This window comes from Mus musculus, chromosome 18, assembly GCF_000001635.26.
Source record: "Mus musculus strain C57BL/6J chromosome 18, GRCm38.p6 C57BL/6J".
Taxonomy (NCBI): Eukaryota; Metazoa; Chordata; class Mammalia; order Rodentia; family Muridae; genus Mus; species Mus musculus.
This window is the reverse complement of record NC_000084.6, coordinates 5,568,839-5,591,182: the sequence shown is the minus strand read 5'-3', so window position 1 is coordinate 5,591,182 and position 22,344 is coordinate 5,568,839. Positions and strand designations below refer to the sequence as shown.

Genomic DNA, 22,344 nt, shown 5'->3' with positions numbered 1-22,344 from the left:
GTTGTAGTGACTTGCCATTGAGGCATAACCTGTAACCCGAAAAGTCAGGAGCCTGAGGCAGGAGGATGTCTGAGAGTTTGGGCTACAGAGTGGAACCCTGTCTCAAAATAACTAAATTTTACACTTATCTGAGCAGTTGTCGCACTGGGAGGGCCTCAAAGCTAAAAGCAAGGGTTACTAATGTGGGCTGACGCTGGTTTTTATCTTAAGTCCTTCGACTTTGTTCAAGACCCAAAATACCTTGATACCTGTTTTCAGAAATAGGGACTTAAGTTGACCCTTCTCCCCCTGCTTCCCACCCCTTTTCAAAGGAGGAATTATGTGGGACCACTCTATGAGATAAATGAACTAAGCCATTGTTTCATATATGTAGTTATTGTATTGTTTTTATGGATAGAGATAACATACCATAAACATGCCTTATAATGTAAGAAATACTACATTAAATCAGCACAGTATGGATAAATGACACCTGCTGGTAGGTTTCTGCCTACGGAGTCTGCCATACCCAAGGAAGGGTTTTTTTATGGCGATACACACCAGCAGTCTTTAAATGTGGGAGGTGGAGGCAGGAAGGTCACACGTACCAAGCCAACTTTGATTTGTATAGTGAGACCCTGTCTGTAAAAACAAACAGCACCAACCATGAGATGTTAAAGATTCATTAAACGTAAGTAAGTGTACAGCCAGAGTCCAGTAATTAAAAAGTGCTGGCTATAGATTAAACCCTTCCCACATTTGCTGTGTCTGAATAATAGGACTATACATGTAGTTTGCATATCAGATCTGTTCACTGCAAAACTAGACTTTTTCTTGGTCTAGTTCATACAGGCAGTGCTTCTTCAGTACTGTGTTCACTGAAACATACGTGTTAGAATCGTGTCCTCAGATTTGTGGCCTTGAATCACCATGTGTGATTTAGTCCTTGGCATCTTGAGTACCTGGCATTACTCAAATGAGCCATGGCCAGGCCTCTGTGACTTTCTGAATCACATCATAAACTTTTGTCTTTTACTGGAAATTGTCTAGTTTCCAGCCAAAAAGAAAAGAAAATGTTCTCTCTACCACAATTTTACCTTCCCTTAAACTTGGAGGGGTCACACTTTCAGTTCTTTTCCTGGCTTGTGAACACTTCTGTGTTATTCCTCAGCCTAACAATCATGGACACACAAACAGCCCAGAAGAAACTTAGTTCCTTCTGTGCTTACAGATGTAGTTGGGCTGGGCTGCAGTATTAACTATGGGGACAGTAACCTTTCCGTGGGATTGTCTGTATCCTCAGCACCTACCAGAGTGCTTAACCGCCTTGTAAAGTTTAATAAATATTTCTGGAATAGGTTTTGTCTAAGTTTCCTGAACCTGTTCTTATCAATAAAGTAAAGGTTGTGTGCCTTACTTTATCATCGTTTCCGGAACTGTTAAGGTGAGTGAAGCCCTGTAGCTACCATCCATGGCCTTTCTAGACCGTAAGCTCTCCGTTTTCATTTTCCTTTTCCCTAAGGCATTACTTCTGCTCAGTTTGATTTTTAAAATACATCCAGGAAATACTGGTGAGCCAAATCTACACAAAGTTTCACTTTCACAAAAACCTTTGATAATTTACAAATTAAATATTTGGCTTCTGTTCGTATTTCTATAATGTTATTGAAGATATTTGAAATCTTTGCTAGAGAGAGCAGACAGAAGTAAGTCTCAGAATATAGAACACTGCTTAAAACTTTATTCTATGTGACAGCTTTATCTTAACCAAAGAATGGGGAAAATCTTTGGAATCAAGTTATAAAGGAAATACATATTAAAATTTAGACTAAATCCAGCCCTTGGGAGGTAGATAAAGGAGGATCAGAAGTTCAAGAAAATCCTTGGCTATATACTGAGTTCCATGACAGCCTGGGCTACGGGAGATGCTGTTTCAAAATAAGAATAGGTAGAAGGGCTAAGGAGGCCAGTGAGTTTAACTTGCATCATGTCTTGTTTGCAGTGACTGGTGTATCACAGAACATGCCTTCAGTTTGTGCATTTGTTAGCGGGATGTTGACACTGCTTTGGGTACTAGGATTGTATATGTTGAGCAAGATATACTGTAACATGTGGATTGCTGTATTTTCAAAATTTAATGGGAAGATGTAAGTGTATCCATCCGATTCTGAATTTTCTATACAATTTTCATACCCTATGCACACACTTGCTTTTCATGTAAGACTGGCTTACAAGTCAGGATAAGCTCTGATAGATGACTATTTTGAAGTTACTGGGTGTTTTGTATCAAGGCCACCTCACTGTCCAAGTACATTTGAGATGTATGACTATGGTTCTCTAGGTAATGTCATGGAAGACTCCTCTGCCAGTGCTTCCTCTCCATCCAGTGCCTGTTTCACATTAGACCTTTGAAGGAGAGTGTTCTCCATACATGTTCCCTGGGGTTTCCATTGCTGATAAAGTACCATGACCAAAGGCAACTTGGAGGATATTCTAGTTACTGTTCTGTTGCCGTGAAGAGACATCTACTGACTAAGGTAGTTTTTATAAAAGAAAGCATTTAACTGAGGGCTTGCTTACAGTTTCAGAGGGTTAGTGCATGATCATCATTGGAGAAAGCAGGCAACCATGCGCTTAGAGCAGTAGCTAAGAGTTTTATATGCTGATTGCAGGCAGAGAGTGACTCTATGTGGGCATAGGCTTTTTAAACCTTAAAGCACACTTTCGGTGACATACCTCCTCCCACAGGCCACACCCCCTAGTCCTTCCCAAATATTTCCACTTGAACATGACTGAGCATTCAAATATATGAACCTGTGGGAGCCATTGTTATTCTAACCCCACCAGGAATGAAAGGATTTATTCAAGCTTGCCAGTCTCAAATCAGATTTTTATTACTGAAGGAAGCCAGGGCAGGAGCCTGCAAATAGGGATTGTTGCAGAGGCCATGGCAGGAGTGCTGCTTACTGGCTTGATCCTCATGGCTTGCTTAGCCTGCTTTCTTATAGCATTTAGGACCACCATCCTAGGAATGACACTGCCCACAGTGGGCTCACATGTTGGTCATCAATTAGGAAAATATACTACAAGTCACTCTGGTGGGGGGCATTTTCTCAGTTGAGGCTCCCTCCTCTCAAATGACTCTAGCTTGTGTCTGGTTGACAAAAAAAAAAAAAAAAAAATGACCAGAACACATTTTTTAAAAAAATGCAGGGGCCCTTCTGAGTTCAAGGCCAATCTAGAGTGAGTTCCAGGGCTATACAGAGAAACCCTGTCTCAGGACCCCCCCCCCCCAAAAAAAAAACAGAAAGAATGCAGGGGCCCTTCAAGCTGCTTCCATGCAATGGCTAAGTTGAGACTGGATCAGTTGTTCATAGTGGGTGAAGCTGGTGGTCATCTCATAGCTGCTGTTCAGCCAGTCTGCAGCCAGACCCTGAAGATGCTTAGCTAGCAGCCCTCCTCAGGGCCTGTGTCAGCTTCACTAATAAAGCCTCCTTGGAGATGACAAAGGACCATGTTTTCCTCATGCCTCCAGGTAACTTTTATTATGTACTGCATCACAAAGCTTCTCTTTAAGGAAAAGCCTCCCACTCTCAATAGAAACCAACACGCTGTTAACAGGCAGGGCTATTAACATAGGTGGCATTCTCAAAACATCTGATATAGAAGCATAAACTTACTTAGGGAGATAGTTGCAAAATGTCATTGATCATCTCCAGAAGCTAATACAATAGTTAATGTGGATTAATTTCAAGAACTGCTCTTAAAGAATGTATCCTTTATTGATACCATGTGTGAACATGAGTGATGTGCTCAGGTGATTGACACCAGAGAGCCCAGCCTGAACAAATGGTTTTGAGTGGACTGTACTTACCACAGTATCAGGGGTCTGGCATTTGGTTTGCATTGCTGTCTTTGCCCCTTTGTTTCTGAGTATGTCTTTGTTTGGCATTTTGAGTTCTCTTAGCAGCTGGCTGATTTTGTTACAGAGTACATCTGTTCTTTGGCTTATACTCCTGGCTTTCTGTAATTCATGGTCTCAGTCACAGGCACTGCTAGCACTTATCTCTTGGAACATATCTAGTTCACAGTTAAAATTTTTAAAAAAGTGAGTAGCCTGTTTTAAATCTTTGACCATTGTGTTAAGGTCACATGAAAAGGTTAGCAGTAGAAACCCATGTTGAGTTACATCCACAACTCTTACGTCCCTGGTCTGACCTCGACCATCCCTTCACCTCTTGCTTCTGGTCCTTTACTGCTTTTCTTTATCTTACATATTGAGGCCACACACTGGGCCACACCCCACTATTTTACTTTTTAGTCATTCTCTTTCTCTTTCTTTGTTCCAGGTCTGACATAGTTCTGTTTGGATCCTTTCCCTTTGTCTTGTAGGCCAAGGTTTTAAAAAGTTGATCCAACTCTAGAGTTGTGCTTGCTCTTGTGGTGATTCCTGGTGTGTCTAGTGAAGCCCAGTCTCTGCCTGGCAGTCCCTGAGGGGCTGCCTTCCAGGGCCCATATTGTCAGGCTCCTTTGCTCGTGTCCCCAGTTCTGTTTGCTTTTGGACAGTTGGAGAAGCCTTGGCAAAAGATTAAAGGAAAGAGCAAGTCCAGAATATTCCCTCCCTGTGGCTACAGCTCCATCTTCAACTAGGGCTATGGATCCTGCCAGATGCCTGTGTCTTGTAGCCAAGTTATAGAAACTGCTTCCCTCCCTGTGCCTTCAGGCCTAGAGACATGATGGTTAGATTCCCTGTCATTCCTTCCCTGAAGAGCTGTGTCCACCTTTGTAAGAACTTTCCTCATTAAACTCCCTTCAGTTACCCCGTCAGCACCACCTGCCAGGACCCTGAAGAATACATAAGTTGGAGTAAGAACTGTTGTGCAACCTGTCAACCAGGAGTCCCAGTTCCATTGCTTCTAAATTGAAATTTGAATGGAGACAAATATCCTAGTGAGTATTCATACAAAATGTCAGACACTAATTATCCCATAAGGATAGAATGAAAGCTCTGTCCTTACCTAAAATCTAGATGAGATAACTTCAGAATAGTTTTTAAAATCAGAGTTTATATGCACTTACAGCACTGATCCTGGGGTGCTTCATAATCTTTGTAAGACAGGACTGTCTGTTCTTACCACGAGGCTATTCCTAGTAATGGCTCTGATTCTCCCTCCTTGCATGTGCCCAGGTGCCACCATGCCACTAGTTCTTCCCAGTGTGATAGAAGCTGAAGTAGTGTGTACAGCTCTGAGGCAGCCTTCACAAGCTATGACTAGCCATTCCTGGGCTTCTCCCTGTTGATTGAAATCAAGCCTACTGTGCCAGGCTCCCAAGGGAAGGCAGAACAAACCTGAAGGGGCAGAGTTCCTGGCAATGAGATAAGGAACCAGCCTGTCTTTCTCTTATAGAGAGAGAGACACCACGGGTAAGCTGCCATTCTCTTAAGATATCTTGGTATTCAGCCAGCAGTACTCCTGTCTAGTGTGCGTGTATGTATTAATGTTCTCTTGCTGCTGTGAAAACACGGACCACCAGTGTATGAAAACCACACTTAATAACTTATCATCCTGGAGGTCTGAAATGGGTATCACAAGGCAAAAAGATTTTCTATTGAGGCTTTTGCAGGATTAGGAACCATCAGAAAACTTTAGAGGGGAACATCTCTTTTCCTTTCCAGCTTTGATGGCCACTCATATTCCTTAGTTCTTGGGCCTCTTTCTCCATCTCCAGACTCATGGACATCTGCAGAGCCTTTCTCCAGTCATCTGCTCTCTGGTTCTTTATGCTACCCCACATGGCAGATGCCTTGGTGATGAATGTAGCCTGCCTAGATAATTGAGGCTGTCTTTCTGCTTTAAGATCAGCTGGTAAGCAAGTTCAGTTTTGCCTGTAACCTTATGTTCCCCTGGGACATGACTAACCGAGTCCTAGCTAACTTTGGTAGGGATTGTATTATACATTGAAAGTTTTGTGATTGAGAAAAAAGGTTTTATTAACTTGTTTAACTTTAATTTTAGTCTTTATCTTTAATTTTTAAGCAGCTTTCCATTATTATGTTAATTAATCGATACTCCTTATGGAACATTTAGCAGTATTGTCACATAGAAATATTTAATTATTAAGAATTAATTATTTTTCTTCAACTTATGTTCCTGAGAGCATTTTATGCGATAGACACAGCATGAATCTATTAATATCTAGCACAGCCCCTGACTTCAAGAAACTTACAGATTGTGGGAGAAGCATATTTGTCAAAAGTCATCATACAAATGGCAGGGGGTGGGGTGGTTATATGTAGGAGACACTAAGGTAGAAGATGTCTGTATTGGAAAGGATGGAGCTTGTCAGAAGTCAAGTGGAGCAGAAATAAATCACAAGATATACAGAATCCCAGGATGAAAGCACAGCCTTCTAGAGTTAAACCTGCAGACGGGAGGGTTTGACTATAAGGAGTTCCTAGTTCTAGGTAAGACTGTCTCAGTGGACAAGTCTGAGACAGGTTATGTGAGTGATGCTATGAGAATTTGGGGTATTGCCTTGGATCTTAAGAGGACTGCATCATACAAGATGTAACTTTGTATTCTGAGAAGGGAAAGTAAGATGAGCAGGAAGAACAATAAGAGGACATTAGCATTTTTCACTAGAATTTAAGAATGAGTTCAAGTAGGAACAGCCACGTGGATGCACATATACCATGAGGATCCCAATGAGTCACAGGTGAGGTCTGCAATCCCAGGCGGTATGAACAAGACATGAGCAAGTATTGCGAAGGAAGCCCAAAGGTAGCCACCAATTCATGCTGTTTTCTGCCTGTGATTTTTGTTCTAATATAGAACCGAGGTCTGCTATCTTCCAGGTTCCTTTTTATGTTCCGAGAAGGCAGATTTCCTTGCTTTGCCTGGACTAAAAGTATCTGTGCCTGTCGAGTATGTCAGAATTCCTGTGACCAGCAAGCAGGCTCCCTCACAGAGCTCATCATTCTTCCACATACCCATAAATGCCTCATTTCACTACAAGTTTTTTAAAAAAAATTATTTCAAATTATGTGGGTGCAGGGCACATGTGTTTACAGGCTTGCAGGTGCTTGTGAAGAGCAGAAGGTGTCAAAACCCCTGGAGCCCCAGTTATAGGTCAAAGTGAGTGCTAGGCACAAAACTAGGGCTCTCTGCAAGGTAGTCCTCCTAACACTAAGCAATTTCTCCAGCCACAAACGCTGAGCTCGCTGAGCTCGTCCTCCAAGTGGTACTGGGGTTGAACCTCGAGCCGCATACATGGCAGGCAAGCACTCACCACCAGCACTGTTATGTGCTTTGCTGTTCTTGTTGCTGTTTTGTTTTGCTTCTGTTGTTTTTTGCTCCAGTCTCTTCCCTTGCTCTGCATTTTTCCTCTTTCCTTTGTGACACATAGGCTGGCACCTGTGCAGTGGGAGAGAGTTCTTGTCACTGGTGACTCATCGTGCAGGGAGCACAAGGAAGAGCAAGGGGATAGTGTGTAAGTTTCCCTGGTGTCTAGCACCGCTGAAAAGAATATCACCCCAGTCACAGGTGGAGTGACCGCATGGAGAGCCAGAGGGGCAGCAGAGCTAACACAGCTGGAGCATTAGCTGCCATGCTGTCTGGGGATGGTAGTGACTTTCAGAGGTGTGCTGTTTGAGGAGTAAATGTCCCACTCTAGGACATTGGATCTTCAACTTCCTAACCCTGCAGCCCTTTACTTCAGTTCAAGTTGTGGTGAGGCCAGCCATAAAGTTAGTTTGTTGCTACTTTATAACTATAATTTTGCTACTATTATGAATTGTAATGTAAATATCTGATATGCAACCCCTATGGGAATCACAACCGAACCACTGATTTAGGACAAACAGCACAATGTGCAGTACAGTGAGCAAGATGGTATGCAGTACTTACCATCCATCTAAGAGTTAAGGATCATAAGAGAAACTCTGAGCTTTTGTTCCTTGGTTTGAATTTCCCAGATACCACTTTAAAAGGCTGACACAAAATGATAAGAATTTATAAAGATAAGAGGTTTTATCATTTTTTGTTTTTACTTTTTGTCTTTTGTTTTTAGCTCACAAGTGTAGGGCTGGAGCTACAGGAACCATCCAGGTGCACTGGCTTGGCCTCTGCATCTTTCTGTGCCACTGTCTCATTCTGTTTCCGGCTGTGCGTGGATGCGGATGGCCCAGAGAGGTACGTATGTAGAGACATAACCACAACATTACCTGCTGATACTTAGAGGAGAAAAGGGTTTCTCAGACCCAACTGTGGTTAAAAATTGTATTAGATCTTTCCTACAAGTGTACTTTGTACAATTATAATATTAATTTGAGCATATACATAAAGGTTACATATAGCTTTAGTTTGACACTTCTCCTTTTTACCTACCAAGTTTTTCTTTATGTCTACATGATCTTTATATTCTTTTTTTTTACTGCATTGTAACATTCCTCAATTAATAATTGGACTGTAATATACTAAACCAGTCACCTATTGTTGAGAGTTTAAATTAATTGTAATATTATATAAAGAACAAAAACTGTTACCATTTTGTTTTGTTTTGATTTTTATATCATTTTGTGGAAAAATTTCCTCAAACCTGTAATGAATTAATAAATGGGAATGACATGGTTGTCTCCCCCATATAGAGACATGCACACACACCTACACACCTAATCTTTCGTCAGTGTCTGTCTATCAGGTAGCTCTGACTGTCCTAGAACTTGATATATAGAACAGGCTGACCTGAAACTCTCAGAGATATGCCTCTGCCACCAGAATGCTAGGGTTAGAGGCATACAATGCCATGCCTGGCTTAAAGAGGAGAGTCAGCCATGGGTGCTGGAAACCAAACTCTTACTTAATTGTAAGCCTATTCTTTAACAGGTGAGCCATCTCTCTAGTGCGTTATGTCTTCTAAAGGAATGGCTAGCTCCCTTTTGAGAAGGATTGTGTTGATTCTGTTACCGTCTGTCAGCAGACCTGGGAGACAGATTCTCTCCTCTGAGTTTCAGTGCTCAGAGCACTCTCTGCTGGCAAGCTCTCTTACAGGGAAGGTGCGCAGATATCTTGTGTTTGGACCTCCTCCTGGCCGAAGAAGAAGGCCCAAAACAGGACCTTTCTCAGAAGCTGTGTTGCTTTTGCAGTTCCCAGAAGCTGTCAGCTTCTGTGGTGCAGACTCTCACCTGTGCAGACTAAATTCCTAAGTTCCGCGGAGTCCCAGAACCAAGATGGCGACCGCTGCTCCTGAGGCTGAGGCCGCCTCCCGAGTGATCTATATGAGAGACTGTTTCACTGTGCTTAAAGGTTTTTTTTTTTTTTTCTAAGTTGGGAGTTTATTTATAGTGACTGGAAGCATTTGGATTCCTTGTCATTTTATAAAAGATAGTGTTGTAGTTCAGTTTCCTTTGCTTTGATGAAACACCATAACCTGGAGAGGAAGGGTTTATTTCCGCTTATAACTCTCAGGTCAGAGTCCATCACTGAGGCGGGAGCTGAAGCAGAGGCTGTGGAAGGTGCTGTGTATAGGTTTGCTTCTTATGCCTTGTGCAGCCTACTGTCTTAGAGAGCCGAGGGATCACTAACAGAGGGGAGACACAACCCACGATAGTCTGGGGCCTCTCACATTGACATCAGTCAAGAATGTGCCCTACACAGGTGCCTACAGGCCACCCTATGAGACTCGTTCTTTCAAGATGGTCCTACCTTATGTCAACATGACATGAAAACTAGCCAGCACAGATAGAAAACATTTACATGGAACAAGAACCTTTGTAAACAATGCACTCTGTAGTACATTAATTCACACATACGGGTTTTTTTTTGTTTGTTTGTTTTGTTTTTTAAATTTTATTTATATATTATATACACATATATATATATTTAAATATAATTCAAATCATAATTAATTTAAATCATTTATAACATGTTCATTTGCACATGGAACATGCTATTAACCCTTTAAGCTATTCTTTTTTTTTTTTAGATTTTTTTATTAGGTATTTTCAATGCTATCCCAAAGGATCCCCCATACCCACCCCCCCCCAATCCCCTACCCACCCACTGCCCCTTTTTGGCCCTGGCGTTCCCCTGTACTGGGGCATATAAAGTTTGCGTGTCCAATGGGCCTCTCTTTGCAGTGATGACTGACTAGGCCATCTTTTGATACATATGCAGCTAGAGTCAAGAGCTCCCGAGTACTGGTTAGTTCATATTGTTGTTCCACCTATAGGGTTGCAGTTCCCTTTAGCTCCTTGGGTAATTTCTCTAGCTTCTCCATTAGGAGCCGTGTGAACCATCCAATAGCTGACTGTGATCATCCACTTCTGTGTTTGCTATGCCCCGGCATAGTCTCACAAGAGACAGCTATATCTGGGTCCTTTCAGCAAAATCTTGCTAGTGTATGCAATGGTGTCAGCATTTGGAAGCTGATTATGGGATGGATCCCTGCATATGGCAATCACTAGATGGTCCATCCTTTCGTCATAGCTCCAAATTTTGTCTCTGTAACTCCTTCTATGGGTGTTTTGTTCCCATTTCTAAGAAAGGGTAAAGTGTCCACACTTTGGTCTTCGTTCTTCTTGAATTTCATGCGTTTGGCAAGTTGTATCTTATATCTTGGGTATCCTAAGTTTCTGGGCTAATATCCACTTATCAGTGAGTACATATTGTGCGAGTTCCTTTGTGATTGGGTTACTTCACTCAGGATGATACCCTCCAGGTCCATCCATTTGCCTAGGAATTTCATAAATTCATTTTTTTAAATAGCTGAGTAGTATTCCGTTCTGTAAATGTACCACATTTTCTGTATCCATTCCTCTGTTGAGGGCATCTGGGTTCTTTCCAGCTTCTGGCTATTATAAATGAGGCTGCTATGAACATAGTGGAGCATGTGTTCTTCTTACTCGTTGGGACATCTTCTGGATATATGCCCAGGAGAGGTATTGCAGGATCCTCCGGTAGTATTATGTCCAATTTTCTGAGGAACCGCCAGACTGATTTCCAGAGTGGTTGTTCAAGCTTGCAATCCCACCAACAATGGAGGAGTGTTCCCCTTTCTCCACATCCTCGCCAGCATCTGCTGTCACCTGAGTTTTTGATCTTAGCCATTCTGACTAGAGTGAAGTGGAATCTCAGTGTTATTTTGATTTGCATTTCCCTGATGATTAAGGATGGTGAACATTTTTTCAGGTGCTTCTCTGCCATTCGGTATTCCTCAGGTGAGAATTCTTTGTTCAGCTCTGAGCCCCATTTTTTAATGGGGTTATTTGATTTTCTGGAGTCCACCTTCTTGAGTTCTTTATATATATTGGATATGAGTCCTCTATCCGATTTGGGATAGGTAAAGATCCTTTCCCAATCTGTTGGTGGTCTTTTTGTCTTATTGACGGTGTCTTTTGCTTTGCAGAAGCTTTGCAATTTTATGAGGTCCCATTTATCGATTCTTGATCTTACAGCACAAGCCATTGCTGTTCTATTCAGGAATTTTTCCCCTGTACCCATATCTTCGGGGCTTTTCCCTAATTTCTCCTCTATAAGTTTCAGTGTCTCTGATTTTATGTGGAGTTCCTTAATCCACTTAGATTTGACCTTAGTACAAGGAGATAGAAATGGATCAATTCGCATTCTTCTACATGATAACCGCCAGTTGTGCCAGCATCATTTGTTGAAAATGCTGTCTTTTTTCCACTGGATGGTTTTTGCTCCCTTGTCAAAGATTAAGTGACCATAGGTGTGTGGGTTCATCTCTGGGTCTTCAATTCTGTTCCATTGGTCTACTTGTCTGTCACTATACCAGTACCATGCAGTTTGATCACAATTGCTCTGTAGTACAGTTTTAGGTCCGGCATGGTGATTCCACCAGAGGTTCTTTCATCCTTGAGAAGAGTTTTTGCTATCCTCGGTTTTTTGTTATTCCAGATGAATCTGCCAATTGCCCTTTCTAATTCGTTGAAGAATTGAGTTGGAATTTTGATGGGGATTGCATTGAATCTGTAGATTGCTTTTGGCAAGATGGCCATTTTTACAATGTTGATCCTGCCAATCCATGAGCATGGGAGATCTTTCCATCTTCTGAGATATTCTTTAATTTCTTTCTTTAGAGACTTGAAGTTCTTATCATACAGATCTTTCACTTCCTTAGTTAGAGTCACGCCAAGGTATTTTATATTATTTGTGACTATTGAGAAGGGTGTTGTTTCCCTAATTTCTTTCTCAGCCTGTTTATCCTTTGTGTAGAGAAAGGCCATTGACTTGTTTGAGTTTATTTTATATCCAGCTACTTCACCGAAGCTGTTTATCAGGCTTAGGAGTTCTCTGGTGGAATTTTTAGGGTCACTTATATATACTATCATGTCATCTGCAAAAAGTGATATTTTGACTTCTTCCTTTCCAATTTGTATCCCCTTGATCTCCTTTTGTTGTCTAATTGCTCTGGCTAGGACTTCAAGTACAATGTTGAATAGGTAGGGCGAGAGTGGACAGTCTTGTCTAGTCCCTGATTTTAGTGGGATTGCTTCCAGCTTCTCACCATTTACTTTGATGTTGGCTATTGGTTTGCTGTAGATTGCTTTTATCATGTTTAGGTATGGGCCTTGAATTCCTGATCTTTCCAAGACTTTTATCATGAATGGATGTTGGATTTTGTCAAATGCTTTTTCTGCATCTAAGGAGACGATCATGTGGTTTTTGTCTTTGAGTTTGTTTATATACTGGATTACATTGATGGATTTCCGTATATTGAGCCATCCCTGCATCCCTGGGATGAAACCTACTTAGTCAGGATGGATGATTGTTTTGATGTGTTCTTGGATTCGGTTAGCAAGAACTTTATTGAGGATTTTTGCATCGATATTCATAAGGGAAATAGGTGTGAAGTTCTCTATCTTTGTTGGGTCTTTTTGTGGTTTAGGTATCAGAGTAATTGTGGCTTCATAGAATGAGTTGGGTAGAGTACCTTCCGTTTCTATTTTGTGGAATAGTTTTTGAAGAACTGGAATTAGGTCTTCTTTGAAGGTCTGATAGAACTCTGCACTAAACCTGTCTGGTCCTGGGCTTTTTTTGGCTGGGAGACTATTAATGAGTGCTTCTATTTCTTTAGGGGATATAGGACTGTTGAGAACATTAACCTGATCTTGATTTAGCTTTGGTACCTGGTATCTGTCTAGGAACTTGTCCATTTCATCCAGGTTTTCCAGTTTTGTTGAGTATAGCCTTTTGTAGAAGGATCTGATGGTGTTTTGGATTTCTGCAGGATCTGTTGTTATGTCTCCCTTTTCATTTCTGATTTTGTTAATTAGGATGCTTTCCCTGTGCCCTCTAGTGAGTCTGGCTAAGTGTTTATCTATCTTGTTGATTTTCTCAAAGAACCAGCTCCTTGATTGGTTGATTCTTTGAACAGTTCTTCTTGTTTCCACTTGGTTGATTTCACCCCTGAGTTTGATTATTTCCTGCCTTCTACTCCTCTTGGGTGAATTTGCTTCCTTTTCTTCTAGACCTTTCAGGTGTGTTGTCAAGCTGCTAATGTGTGCTCTCTCTAGTTACTTTTTGGAGGCACTCAGAGCTATGAGTTTTCCTCTTAGGAATGCTTTCATTGTGTCCCATAAGTTTGGGTATGTTGTGGCTTCATTTTCATTAAACTCCAAAAAGTCCTAAATTTCTTTCTTTATTCCTTCCTTGACCAAGGTATCATTGAGAAGAGTGTTGTTCAGTTTCCACGTGAATGTTGGCTTTCTATTATTTATTTTGTTATGGAAGATCAGCCTTAGTCCATGGTGATCTGATATGATGCATGGGAAAATTTCAATATTTTTGTATATGTTGAGGCTTGTTTTGTGACCAATTATATGGTCAGTTTTAGAGAAGGTACCATGAGGTGCTGAGAAGAAGGTATATCCTTTTGTTTTAGGATAAAATGTTCTGTAGATATCTGTTAAGTCCATTTGTTTCATCACTTCTGTTAGTTTCACTGTGTCCCTGTTTAGTTTCTGTTTCCATGATCTGTCCATTGGTGAAAGTGGTGTGTTGAAGTCTCCCACTATTATTGTGTGAGGTGCAATGTGTGCTTTGAGCTTTACTAAAGTGTCTTTAATGAATGTGGCTGCCCTTGCATTTGGAGCATAGATATTCAGAATTGAGAGTTCCTCTTAGAGGATTTTACCTTTGATGAGTATGAAGTGCCCCTCCTTGTCTTTTTTGATGACTTTGGGTTGGAAGTCAATCTTCTCAGATATTAGGATGGCTACTCCAGCTTGTTTCTTCATACCATTTGCTTGGAAAATTGTTTTCCAGCCTTTCACTCTGAGGTAGTGTCTATCTTTTTCTCTGAGATGAGTTTCCTGTAAGCAGCAAAATGTTGGGTCTTGTTTGTGTAGCCAGTTTGTTAGTCTATGTCTTTTTAATGGGGAGTTGAGACCATTGATATTAAGAGATATTAAGGAAAAGTAATTGTTGCTTCCTGTTGTTTTTGTTGTTAAAGTTGGCATTCTGTTCTTGTGGCTGTCTTCTTTTAGCTTTGTTGAGGGATTATCTTCTTGTTTTTTCTAGGGCGTGGTTCCCGTCCTTGTATTGGTTTTTTTCTGTTATTATCCTTTGAAGGGCTGAATTCGTGGAGAGATAATGGGTGAATTTAGTTTTGTTGTGGAATACTTTGGTTTCTCCATCTATGGTAATTGAGAGTTTGGCTGGGTATAGTAGCCTGGGTTGGAATTTGTGTTCTCTTAGTGTCTGCATAACATTTGTCCAGGATCTTCTGGCTTTCATAATCTCTGGTGAAAAGTCTGGTGTAATTCTATTAGGCCTGCCTTTATATGTTACTTGACCTTTCTCCCTTACTGCTTTTAGTATTCTATCTTTATTTAGTGCATTTGATGTTCTGATTATTATGTGTCGGGAGGAATTTCTTTTCTGGTCCAGTCTATTTGGAGTTCTGTGGGCTTCTTGTATGTTCATGGGCATCTCTTTCTTTAGATTTTGGAAGTTTTCTTCAATAATTTTGTTGAAGATCTTTGCTGGTCCTTTGAGTTGAAAATCTTCATTCTCATCCACTCCTATTATGCGTAGGTTTGGTCTTCTCATTGTGTCCTGGATTTCCTGGATGTTTTGAGTTAGGATCTTTTTGCATTTTCCATTTTCTTTGATTGTTGTGCCGATGTTCTCTATGGAATCTTCTGCACCTGAGATTCTCTCTTCCATCTCTTGTATGCTGTTGCTGATGCTGGCATCTATGGTTCCAGATTTCTTTCCTAGGGTTTCTATCTCCAGCGTTGCCTCACTTTGGGTTTTCTTCATTGTGTCTACTTCCCTTTTTAGGTCTAGTATGGTTTTGTTCATTTCCATCATCTGTTTGGATGTGTTTTCCTGTTTTTCTATAAGGACTTCTACCTGTTTGGTTGTGTTTTCCTGTTTTTCTTTAAGGACTTGTAACTCTTTAGCAGTGTTCTCCTGTATTTCTTTAAGTGAATTATTAAATTCTTTCTTTATATCCTCTACCATCATCATGAGATATGCTTTTAAATCCAGGTCTACCTTTTCAGGTGTGTTAGGATGCCCTGGACTGGGCGAAGTGGGCGTTCTGGGTTCTGATGATGGTGAGTGGTCCTGGTTTCTGTTAGTAGGATTCTTACGTTTACCTTTCGCCATCTGGCAATCTCTGGAGTTAGTTGTTATAGTTGTCTTTGTTTAGAGATTGTTCCTCTGTTGATTTTGTTACCCTCTATCAGCATACGTGAGAGACTAGCTCTCTCTGAGTTTCAGTGGTCAGAGCAGTCTCTGCAGGCAAGCTCTCCTCTTTCAGGGAAGGTGCACAGTTATCTGGTGTTTGGACCTCCTCCTGGCTGAAGATGAAGGCCCAAAACAGGATCTTTCCCCAAAGCTGTGTTGCTTTGGCCAGGAAGGTGGCCGGTTGTCTGGAGCCGAAGATGGCGCCGCCTCAGAAGCTCTGTGGCTCTCGCCTTTCCCAGAAACGGCTGGCCTCTGTATTCCACACCCTCACCAGTGTAGCCTGCCCTCCGCGGAGTCCCGGAGCCAAGGAGACTTCTGCTGCGGCCTGAGGCAGAAACCTCTCGGGCTGGGCGGACCCCTTTGCTCTCACCAGGAAGGTGGCCGGTTGTCTGGAGCCGAAGATGGAGCTACCTCAGAAGCTCTCTGGCCTTTTTTTTTTTTTTTAGTTGTCTTTTATTTTTACAAAGCTGGAGACCAAAGTTGGGCTCTTTTCCAGGTCAGGCAAGTACTCCGCCTATTTTACGCCCCTATCTACTCTGAAATAGTTTTAAATTAGTACATTTTTATTAAAGTTTTTACAAAGAACTGGCTTTGGCTTCTGACTAGTGCTTTGTTGTTTTTACTAATTTTTCTTTGAGAATTTTATACATGTGTATAGCACCTTCTGGTAACTGTTGTCCCCCTTTCTTGTCTCCATCCTAACCCCTCCAACTCCCCTCTTTCTCCTTACTACATACCCCTTTCTACATACATGCGTGTGATGACACTGAATTTAGCCCCTGTATGACCATGGGGGTGAAACTGTCCATTTGAGCCTGATGAGCTTAGCAGTGGGTACACAGCTGTAAAAACTGACTGCCCTCCCACAGTGCTCGTGGGCATGACCCCAGGAGCCCTTCTCCCATCCCTGACTGCTGGAGGGCCAGTCTTAGGTGTGCACCATGAAGGGTCCACAGCTGCTTGAGTTCATGACTGCAGTCCCTGTGTCGTGCCCAGGTCACAGTCCCAGCCCTTCTCCCTGTCACTCTGACAATGCTTTACATTCTTTCTACCCTCTCTTCCTCGATGTCCCCAAGCCTTAGAGGAGTGTGGTGTAAATGTCCTGTTTAGGGCTAAGCACTCAGCCTTGACTTAATATCAGCACCTCAAACAGTCGTGAATCTCTGCACACACTGCTGTTCACTGCAGAAGCTGCTCTGGCCAAGGCTGAGAGTGGCATTTGTCTATGGGTATAAGCGTGGATACTTAGAAGCAGGTTCTTCTTATGCCCATTTAGCAAAACAAGAGTAGGAAGTTACCCCCTTAGGGCCTATGGGCCACTCTAGCCATAGAATTTTGACCAGATTTGCAGGACAGTGCATTCTGTCTGTACTGTGGGCCTCAAACCCAGTCAACAATCTTTTATTCCCACAACAGCCATGCAGCTATTCCCACATGCCTGCCATGTTGGAGTTGTGCCTTGAGGCCTCCACAGTTGCACACACTGTCAGTGGCTGTCCTTCTCCGGCAGCTTCCATGCACCTTTCCAGCATGATGTGTACTCACCCGTGGTCCCAGCTTGATTCTGTAATATGACCATTTGTCTCGTAAATGATCTGCCTAGACTTGGGCCAGATTACTTGTCTTTACTGGTTTATTGTCAAATTGACAGAAGTCAGAATTATTGGGGAAGAGGGACTCTCAATTAAGAAAATGCTTCCGTAATATTTGGCTATAGAGTCTGTAGTACATTTTCTTAATTAGTGATTGATGTGGGAGGGTCCACCGTGAGTGGTGCCACTCCTGGGCAAGAAGCAGTCCTGGGATGTATAAGAAAGCAGGTTGAGCAAGCCAGTAACCAGCAATCCTCCCTGGTCTTTGCATCTCTGTTCCTGCCCTGAGTTCCTGTCTGTGACAGACTTAGAAGCTGTATGGAGAAACAAAGCCTTTCCCCACCCTGTAACTTTTAGTCATGGTGTTTTTATCATAACAACAATAAAAAAACCCAGTTAGGACAGCTGTCTGTTAACTGAAATGCAGTTGAACTTAACCATATTTTTCCTTCTAGGATACCTTATATGGTATTCTTATAAACCATAAAAATGCTCACAAAAAGCCTTATTTTAGTCTTACATTTGATGTTCTACATAGTTAATCTGTGGGTTTGGATAATTGTTTCATCTTCAGGAACCATATTTTATTCATAGATGGAGCCATTCCTGCCTGAGTAAGCATTTGTTTATCTATTGCAATCTAAAATGTATATTATTTAAATGTAAAAATTTTTATATCTTAGTTACTTCTTTTGTATTGAGTTAGTTTTTATTAGATATCTTTTTCCTTCCGTTTACCAATAAGTACCTATCCTGGGTTTTTTTTTTTTTTCATTAAAATGACATATAATATGGAAGTTTTCTGGCAGGTATTTTCATTAGCAAACCAGAAACATTTTTAGTAAAAACCAAAAAGTAGTGTTTGAACATACAAAACATCAAATGTTTAACATAAACTTTATAAATAGCAAAATGCTTAATAGAAGAAATTACTCGTTTTAGTGCGACTAAAATGTTTAAAAACATTGACTGTATGAGAGAAGCGGTCTGTGAGCTAATGAAGCGGATTTGTTACAGGTGCTCCCTTTTGATTTTTCTGTGGAAAACGTACTAAATTTTTTAAGTAAATATAGCTTTGAAGTATGTGTTATTTTTTGCTTGGTTTTTTGTTTGTTTTGTACTTCCTAGTTTATTACAATTTTGTGTTGCATTGAACTCACAAACTTTGGGTATGTTATCAGTCTAAATCAAAGCCTAGGGCCCACTTTTGGCTTACAGCATGTTCTGGTTCCACATGCTCCTTCAATTGCCAGGGAACTGCCTGGAGACCGTGCAGCTGACACCCACTCAGGGCAGAGTGTGACCACCACTAACTAGGCAAGTGTCCCTGGATTTCACTTGCTCTCTCACCTGTCCCTTGTCAGACCTTGCAACACTCAGATCAGTGACACGGCAGCAAGTGATATCCCAGTGCCAGAAGGAAGCAGGACTAGGAAGACACTCGGCTCTCTTGATTTCCAGGCCACTTGATAGATGCCACAGTTCATTACCCAGGAAAATTGCTTGAACTCTGGGAAAATGGGTACTGGAGGTGAGGGAAAATTAGTTCACCACCAACACAGTTCACCTGGCAACTCAGTCATCTGAATCTAACTGGAGAATGATTGCAGCCATGTTCTCCATGAGGCTGAAAGCTGTTTCCTGCTGGAAGCCATATCTGGCCGGCCTGGGTCTAGACTGTAGGAGGTGGAGGGAAGCAGAGAGAGACCCTCTTTCACCCTGACCCTGCCACTGCTCTTCATTTCTGTGACATGAGATCCTGTCTTTAATTCTGTGGCATTTGAGAAACTCACAGTCACACCCAGAATGAGAAGCCGAAGCACAAACAATGTATAAACACTGAGATAGAAGTGGGGCAGAAACGCTTTATTTATTAGCTCTGTTTATTTCCATACATGTTCTCATGCTATACCAGACTTTAGGCCTGAGCCGTAGTTTAGTGGTGGGGTACTTACTTAGCATGATAAGGCCCTGGTTAAAGCCCACAGCATCAGCACATTTTTGAATGAGCACTCTTACTTCATTCTTGTCTAGTGGGACAGTTTCAGACACACAGTACATATCCCTGCTACAACGACTTCCTTGCTTCCCTGCCCCTTGAACTCTCCTCATCTCACCTTTATTCTAGTTTCTCATCACTCATCCAAGTTTTCAACATTGTTTGATACCTGGCTCTCAGCATGAATTATAAATACTATATGGATAATCTCTCCTGTTATAATCATGACTATATCTGCCTATGATTTTTAAACAGATATGCGCTAGCCTCCTCACTATGGTGTGTATAAGAAGATAAGCCTGACACCAGGGCATTATAGAAGGTATTCACAGTGTCTACAAATGCATAATAATCCAGCATCACATATGAGGGAATGCCAAAGCATCACAGGGTCCTTTCCAGATGAGCTGCCAATCACACATGGCTTCGAATTACACAGCAGCAGCAAGCACATTGCACACATATGATACATCCGAGTCCTGTGAACCAGAGACAGATTGGCTTTACTTTTAGGGACAAAATAAGCATGTTTAACATGGATAGATAGAGCAAAGACAATGAAAATGGCTGCTCACCATTAATAGTGTACTGTCCAAAACAACTCAATTCTCCATTAAAATGTAGTAGCCTGGAATAGAAAGAGATCTCTGTTATTTATAAATGTTAGTACTCATGACTATATGTTTGGAATTGTGGAGACACAAAGTATAACAAATAGGTGTTTCAGACTAGATGTTTCTAACAAAAGAACTGAAACTGGGAGATAAGCCATTATTACTGGCAACAAAGTCTGAAAGCATCAAAAGATTCTCCTGAACCATGAGAAATACTGCTTTCCAAGGGTAGAGGCTCAGACCTGGAATCCAAACACCTACAGAGGCTGGGGCAGGAGGATAATGGATTAAGAATATCCTGGGGTATATAGTGAAACTCTGTCTTTTAAAAAGTCCTTATGTTCTATATGAAGCCAAGGAGTAATAACTGCAGTGGTTCCTTTTCTACCAAAATAAATGACCAACCCCATACTTAGTAGAACTCTCAGGAAGTCACTGCCTCAGGTGTACACACAAGTGAGTACAGAGGTAAGAAATGGCAGAAGCAGGGCTTAAGGAGGGAACTTTTTTTTTTGAGTTATTGCAGATGAGAGCATCCTGGAAAGGAAGAGCAGGAAGAAATCTCAGACACCCACCCAAAGATAATTTAGGGTTAACAAAATTACATTGTAAAAGCACTGAATCTAAAAAATAAGATTGGTTTCTGTGAGAATAAAAATAGTGTTTACATACACACACATGCACACACATGCACACACACATACACACACATGCATACACATGCATACACACACACGCACACACACATGCATACACACATAAAATGCAGTGATTAAGAGGAACATCAATATGAAATAACTAGTACCCCTAGAGCTCCTTGGGACTAAACCACCAATCAAAGAAAACACATTTTGGGACTTGTGGCTCTAGCTGCATATGTAGCAGAGGATGAACCAGTCGGTCATCAATGGGAGGAGAGGCCCTTGGTCCTGTGAAGGTTCTATGCCCCAGTATAGGGGAATGCCAGGGCCAGGAATGGGAGTGGGTGGGTTGAGGAGCAGGTGGAGGAGGGAAGAGATAGGGGATTTTCAGAGGGGAAACTAGGAAAGGGGATAACACTTGAAATGTAAATAAAGAAAATATATAATTAAAATAAAAGTGTTAAAAAGAAACAGTATCTGAGAAAATAGTAATTATGATCAACATGTAAGGACTAGGTAACTATGGATTGTGGGGGCATTTACTGGGAAAAAAAGCTAAAAAGATGCAATTAATGTATCTTTCCCCTCAGAAATGTATATAAGTAAAATACCTCTGAAAGCTCATCAAAGCTGGAGAGATGGGTCCGGGTTAAGAGCACTGACTGCTCTTCCAGAGGACCTGGGCTTAAGTTCTAGCTACATGATGCCTCCCCTCTTCTGGGTTCCAGAGCACCAGGCATGCATGGGATACACAGATATACATGCAGGCAAAACACCCATGCACATAAAATAATAATTTAAACAATGGAAGTAGTGAAGTACTGAGGAAATCAGACATTCTGTCTCCAGGAGTATGAAATTAGATCTTCATCTTAAATAAAAATAAATCAAAATGGAAGAAAGATCCATTCACCTGACCCAGAAATATAAAACCACCAGAAAGACAGAGGAATCACTCCTGGACACAGGTCAAGAAATGGGTGTCTTCATGTGACCCCCCCAAACACAGAAATCAAATAAATAAATGAATGAATGAATGAATGAATGAATAGGGCCACACCAAAGCAAGAATCCTCCACCCAGCAGAGAGAGTGGCCTGTAGTGTATGCAGCAGAGACAGCATGAGGACCAGAACGTATATTAAGGTCTGTATTGCTCCAAATTCACATGGAGCAACTCGGTAGCAGAATGACATGGAACCTCATTACCACAGACGATGGCTCGAACATAAAGATCTTCAAAGGAGTTTCAGATGGCCAACAAGTCTGTGAAAGTGTTCAACACCACCAAACCACCAGGGAAACACAAATTGAAGCTACCCTGGGGTATTGCCTTGTTCCTGTTAGGTTGGCTGTTATCAAAAGATGAAGGATACCAAGTAGTAAAGCTGTGTAGGAGAGGGAGCCCTGGCACACACTGTGGCCATTTAGAAAGCAGTACAAAGGCTGCTGAAAAAAATCAAATATAGAAGTACCACTGCTCTGGGTATATGTTTCAAAGAAAGGGATAGATAGTGTGATGTCATTGTGTATTTATTTCAGTGTTACTCACAACAGCCAAGGTATACAAGCAGTGTAAGTGTCCATAGGCTGATGAAAGGATAAAGTTCACTACATAAACCCACTGGAATATTATGCAACCTCCAAGAAAGACACTTCTGCCATTTACAGTAGTATGGATCTGCAGCACATTATGTTAAATGAGTCAGCCAAGCACAGAAAGAGACACACCATGTGACCTCACTGATGTGTGGGATCCAGAAACACTAAACTCCAAGAGAAGACTCCAAGAACAGAACGG

At 41.5% G+C, this 22,344-nt stretch overlaps 2 long non-coding RNA genes across 2 annotated transcripts in view; one reads left to right on the top strand and one right to left on the bottom strand.

Annotated features, from left to right (window-relative positions):
• The window catches only part of Gm10125 (predicted gene 10125), a 100,937-nt gene that overhangs the window by 1,255 nt on the left and 77,338 nt on the right, over positions 1 to 22,344 (top strand). The window contains exons 2-3 of the long non-coding RNA NR_033552.1: positions 7,387 to 7,470; positions 8,050 to 8,171. This is a non-coding gene — a long non-coding RNA (predicted gene 10125). The remainder of the gene's footprint in view (positions 1 to 7,386; positions 7,471 to 8,049; positions 8,172 to 22,344) is intronic.
• On the bottom strand, positions 16,128 to 21,417 carry Gm52340. The gene is made up of 2 exons (XR_003952606.1): positions 19,865 to 21,417; positions 16,128 to 19,768 (listed from the first exon to the last, which is right to left on the bottom strand). It is a non-coding gene; the product is annotated as a predicted gene, 52340 (long non-coding RNA).